Source organism: Ascaphus truei, unplaced genomic scaffold (genome assembly GCF_040206685.1).
Source record: "Ascaphus truei isolate aAscTru1 unplaced genomic scaffold, aAscTru1.hap1 HAP1_SCAFFOLD_440, whole genome shotgun sequence".
In the NCBI taxonomy this organism is placed as follows: domain Eukaryota; kingdom Metazoa; phylum Chordata; class Amphibia; order Anura; family Ascaphidae; genus Ascaphus; species Ascaphus truei.
In genome coordinates, this window is record NW_027456771.1 from 328,873 (window position 1) to 334,652 (window position 5,780).

The window sequence follows — 5,780 nt, forward strand, 5'->3', positions numbered from 1 at the left end:
CATAGAAAGGTTTGTATTTAATTAAATACTGTACTAAAGGAATAGCTTGTGGTAATGTCACTTGTCACTAACTCTGAAGTGGGAAATCTTGATTCAAATCCAAGTGTTCGCTCTTGGAAACATTGGGTGAGTTATTTTACCTCCGTGACTCGGGCACCAAATTGTAAGCTCTTCAGGGTATTGTGCTTGCAAAATTCTATCTGCAGAGCTGTGTACATCGCCCGTGTTTATATAAGAAAATATAAGTGTTAAAGAGGACTCGATGAGTAGAAGTGTCGTAGCTTCTCCCTTTACAGCCCGAGATGCTCAGAAATAGATTATAAGCTATTTTGGCTGCAGTATTATCCCCCTTCTGCAGGACCCTGGGATCACAGAGTACCACTAGATTGTAAACGATTTGGGTGAAAGTATTATAGTTTTCCTCTGTTTTCCTGCAGGTCCCGGATTCCTTGCACAAGTCCCTGTTCCCCTCACATCACGGGAACGGGGCAGGTAGTACTGCAGGAAGCAGAGCCTTATATAGGACCAGGTCAGTGTCAGGAGAGGGAAGTCACTTACACATTTTGACTTGTTCTTCATGCCCCATCTGAAAATAGACCCACATTTACCAGCTGTGAATCAGCACTGCCCTATCCAAACACACTTACAACTTCTACTGCTCCATAGAACAGCCCCAATAACTTCTATTGCTCCATATAACTATTCCTTCCTACATCACTTCATCAGGCCAAACCAGAGCAAGGTACCTTGAAATTAATGGTTTTCATTTCACAGTAAAACGTCCACATCAGTTTTCAATACAGACCTTTAAGTGGGACTGCACCTGTATTTACTAGTTTAGACTAAATATATCACTAGCTCATATTCCAAACATCCCTCTCTCCTCTAAATCTGGATTTCATAAACATGTTTAAACCCTTCAAACCCAAAGGTCCTGTAAAGCATTATACAGACACCTGCTGCTTCTCACTTAGCTGCAGGAGCTGCCCTGGAGAAAACGGGTTAAATCAAAGCAACGCCTATTATAAGCAGTTGTTAAAGCAGGGCTGCGCAAACTGGGGTGCGCGAGATTCTCTGCGGGGGTTACAGAGGCCCCGTGCGCTTCCCAAAAGCATTTAAATTAAATACCGGGAAAGCAGCGAAGGCCTCTATAACCTCTCCTTACCTTGGTTCAGACGGCTTCTAGTGATCCATCGCCATAGCAACGTGGGGACATGTGCCGTCGCGTTGCCATGGCAACATGATGTGATGACGCTAGAGCCAAGGTAAGGAGGGGGGGCACTAGGAGAGGGGGACAGCTGGCAGGGGGCGCAGGGGGAAAAGATTGTGCTCCCCTGGGTTAAATGGTGAAGTTCCTGGAGGTGTTCAGTACCACTGCTTTTTATTTAAAATCAACACTGTTTTTAAGAATAGGACAAAATGTTTGCAAATTGGGCGTTTAAATTCTCTTATTTAATTGGGCTCTTCTGGAACCAGGCACAGTACCACTACGTTTTAACAACACTTTACGCAGTGATTATAAGGAATGCTGTTTCTTTCAGACCCTGAATCATATGATCAGGAGCGGACGTACTGCAGGAAGAGAGATACCATCGCCGAGCAGGTACCTGCTGTGTCTGAGGCTTTAAACTGTTAGCTCTTTGGGCAAGTGAGGGACAGAAGGCTGATATAGAATCTCTTTGTGTTGCAGGAATCCGTGTGTGCGCTATCCCGCCATCCCGCCGCCTTTCTCCGCCCCCAACTTCCCTCTTTTATTTTTAAAATAAGTAAATGAAAAAAAGAAAATCAAACGAGTGTCGTATTTCTGTGTGGGGCTGATTTCTTTCCAGGCCTGAAGAGGAAGAAAAGCCAGAGCTGGAATTGACGTGAGTAATATCAATCCAGAGAAGAGAGGGAACTGCTGAGGGGTAGGATAGAGGGGGAGGTATCACTGGCTGGGCATGATAGAGGGGGAGGTATCTGACAGGAGACGGGGAGGTATGAGAAACGAGTCAGTCTAAATGAGGGTCACACTCTTAGCCTAAAATCCTTTGATCCCAGGACATTTTAGAGACATGGCCTCTATCGGCTGCACCTTTGCCAGCTCCCGGGGAGGGTTAATTACGTTCCTGGAAAATTGGCAGCATTGTCTGTACCCCCTGTCACCGCCCCTGTCACCGCCCCTGTCACCGCCCCTGTCACCGCCACTGTCACCGCCCCTGCCCCTGTCACCGCCCCTGCCCCTGTCACCGCTACTGTCACCGCCCCTGTCACCGCTCCTGTTACCGCTCCTGACTCACTGTGTGGGGGCGCGTTTCTTTACAGATCTGAAACACTCTTCGTTGGAGTGGAAAGTAGGTGAGTAATATCAATCCAGAGAAGAGAGGGGACTGCTGAGGGGCAGGAGAGAGGAGCAGGTATCACCGAAAGGGGGGCATGAGAGGGGGGTATCAATGACAGGGAGCAGGAGAGAGGGGAGGTATCACTGACAGAGGGCAGGTGACAGAGGCTAAATGGATTCATTTGCAGAATCATTGAATAAATATTTAACCCTTTGAGTGCTGTAAGACTCTCAGCGTCTGAGGGCCACCACTCTTCAAGATCTCAGCCACATTATTGCTTGGTGTAGTGATCACACGGTTACAGGCAGCCTCGTAGAACATGAACAGAAATGGTGGATAGTCCACTTATGTACTGATTGCGGTGAACGTGATCTCCCCCCAGAAAATGTGGCTCTCCGAGGCCCAGATCCACTGACCACCATTACTGACTTAACCATGCGCTAATTTAAGTTAAAGCATTGTGAAGTACTGATGAGTATCTGCAAAGCTTCATAACGGTTATGTGCTTTGTTTTGCCTGTAGACATCGCAGATGGATGAGAAGAATCCGCGCCCAAGCTACCCAGTGAGTATTGGCAGAATGTAAGGCGAGAGGGAGAGAGAGAGGGAGAGAGAGAGAGGGAGAGAGAGAGGGGAGAGAGAGAGGGGAGAGAGGGGAGAGAGAGGGGATAGAGAGAGAGGGGAGGGGGGATAGGGAGGAGAGGGAGGGGGAGAGGGAGGAGGGAGAGAGAGGGAGGGAGGGAGGGAGGAGAGAGAGGGAGGAGAGGGAGGGCAGGGAAGAGAGGGAGGGAGGAGAGGGAGGGAGGGAGAGAGGAGGGAGGGAGGAGAGAGAGGAGGGAGGGAGGGAGAGAGGAGGGAGGGAGAGAGGAGGGAGAGAGGGAGGGAGAGAGGCGGGAGGGAGAGAGAGAGAGGAGGGAGAGAGAGGAGAGGAGAGAGGAGGGAGAGAGGAGAGAGGAGAGAGAGGAGAGAGGGAGGAGAGGAGGGAGGGAGAGAGGAGGGAGGAGAGGGAGGAGAGGAGAGGGAGAGGAGGAGAGAGGAGGAGCGGAGAGAGGAGGGAGGGAGAGAGGAGGAGGAGAGGGAGAGAGGAGGGAGAGAGGAGAGAGGAGGAGGAGAGGGAGCAGAGGCGGGAGGGAGGGAGGAGGGAGGGAGAGAGGAGGGAGGGAGAGAGGAGAGAGGGAGGGAGGGGGAGAGGGAGGGAGGAGAGCAGGGAGGAGAGAGGGAGGGAGGAGAGAGGGAGGGAGGAGAGAGGGAGGGAGGAGAGAGGGAGGGAGGAGAGGGAGGGGGGAGGCGATAAGGCAGAGAGAGGGAGGAGAGGGGATAAGGCAGAGAGAGGGAGAGGAGATAAGGCAGAGAGAGGGAGAGGAGACAAGGCAGAGAGAGGGAGAGGAGATAAGGCAGAGAGAGGGAGAGGAGATAAGGCAGAGAGAGGGAGAGGAGATAAGGCAGAGAGAGGAGAGGAGATAAGGCAGAGAGAGGGAGAGGAGATAAGGCAGAGAGAGGGAGAGGAGATAAGGCAGAGAGAGGGAGGAGAGGAGATAAGGCAGAGAGAGGGGAGGAGATAAGGCAGAGAGAGGGAGAGGAGATAAGGCAGAGAGAGGGAGAGGGGATAAGGCAGAAAGAGGGAGAGGAGATAAGGCAGAGAGAGGAGAGGAGATAAGGCAGAGAGAGAGAGAGGAGATAAGGCAGAGAGAGGGAGAGGAGATAAGGCAGAGAGAGGGAGAGGAGATAAGGCAGAGAGAGGGAGAGGAGATAAGGCAGAGAGAGGGAGAGGAGATAAGGCAGAGAGAGGGAGAGGAGATAAGGCAGAGAGAGGGAGAGGAGATAAGGCAGAGAGAGGGAGAGGAGATAAGGCAGAGAGAGGGAGAGGAGATAAGGCAGAGAGAGGGAGAGGAGATAAGGCAGAGAGAGGGAGAGGAGATAAGGCAGAGAGAGGGAGAGGGGATAAGGCAGAGAGAGGGAGAGGAGATAAGGCAGAGAGAGGAGAGGAGATAAGGCAGAGAGAGGGAGAGGAGATAAGGCAGAGAGAGGGAGAGGAGATAAGGCAGAGAGAGGGAGAGGAGATAAGGCAGAGAGAGGGAGAGGAGATAAGGCAGAGAGAGGGAGAGGGGATAAGGCAGAGAGAGGGAGAGGAGATAAGGCAGAGAGAGGAGAGGAGATAAGGCAGAGAGAGGGAGAGGAGATAAGGCAGAGAGAGGGAGAGGAGATAAGGCAGAGAGAGGGAGAGGAGATAAGGCAGAGAGAGGAGAGGAGATAAGGCAGAGAGAGGGAGAGGAGATAAGGCAGAGAGAGAGAGAGGAGATAAGGCAGAGAGAGGGAGAGGAGATAAGGCAGAGAGAGGGAGAGGAGATAAGGCAGAGAGAGGGAGAGGAGATAAGGCAGAGAGAGGGGGAGGAGATAAGGCAGAGAGAGGGAGAGGAGATAAGGCAGAGAGAGGAGAGGAGATAAGGCAGAGAGAGGGGGAGGAGATAAGGCAGAGAGAGGGAGAGGAGATAAGGCAGAGAGAGGGAGAGGAGATAAGGCAGAGAGAGGGAGAGGAGATAAGGCAGAGAGAGGGAGAGGAGATAAGGCAGAGAGAGGGAGAGGAGATAAGGCAGAGAGAGGGAGAGGAGATAAGGCAGAGAGAGGGAGAGGAGATAAGGCAGAGAGAGGGAGAGGAGATAAGGCAGAGAGAGGGAGAGGAGATAAGGCAGAGAGAGGGAGAGGAGATAAGGCAGAGAGAGGGAGAGGAGATAAGGCAGAGAGAGGGAGAGGAGATAAGGCAGAGAGAGGGGGGGAGATAAGGCAGAGAGAGGGAGAGGAGATAAGGCAGAGAGAGGGAGGAGAGGAGATAAGGCAGAGAGAGGGAGAGGAGATAAGGCAGAGAGAGGGAGAGGAGATAAGGCAGAGAGAGAGAGAGGAGATAAGGCAGAGAGAGGGAGAGGAGATAAGGCAGAGAGAGGGAGAGGAGATAAGGCAGAGAGAGGGAGAGGAGATAAGGCAGAGAGAGGGAGAGGAGATAAGGCAGAGAGAGGGAGAGGAGATAAGGCAGAGAGAGGGAGAGGAGATAAGGCAGAGAGAGGGAGAGGAGATAAGGCAGAGAGAGGGAGAGGAGATAAGGCAGAGAGAGGGAGAGGAGATAAGGCAGAGAGAGGGGAGGAGATAAGGCAGAGAGAGGGAGAGGAGATAAGGCAGAGAGAGGGAGAGGAGATAAGGCAGAGAGAGGGAGAGGAGATAAGGCAGAGAGAGGGAGAGGAGATAAGGCAGAGAGAGGGAGAGGAGATAAGGCAGAGAGAGAGAGAGGAGATAAGGCAGAGAGAGGAGAGGAGATAAGGCAGAGAGAGGGAGAGGAGATAAGGCAGAGAGAGGGAGAGGAGATAAGGCAGAGAGAGGGAGAGGAGATAAGGCAGAGAGAGGGAGAGGAGATAAGGCAGAGAGAGGGAGAGGAGATAAGGCAGAGAGAGGGAGAGGAGATAAGGCAGAG

The 5,780-nt window shown here is 52.1% G+C and overlaps 1 long non-coding RNA gene across 1 annotated transcript; it reads left to right on the plus strand.

Moving 5' to 3' along the window:
• The first annotated feature begins 274 nt into the window (after positions 1-274).
• On the plus strand, positions 275-2,930 carry LOC142484854 (uncharacterized). Its single transcript, XR_012798297.1, has 5 exons — positions 275-529; positions 1,542-1,603; positions 1,691-1,865; positions 2,305-2,337; positions 2,844-2,930. It is a non-coding gene; the product is annotated as an uncharacterized LOC142484854 (long non-coding RNA).
• The last annotated feature ends 2,850 nt before the right edge of the window (positions 2,931-5,780 follow it).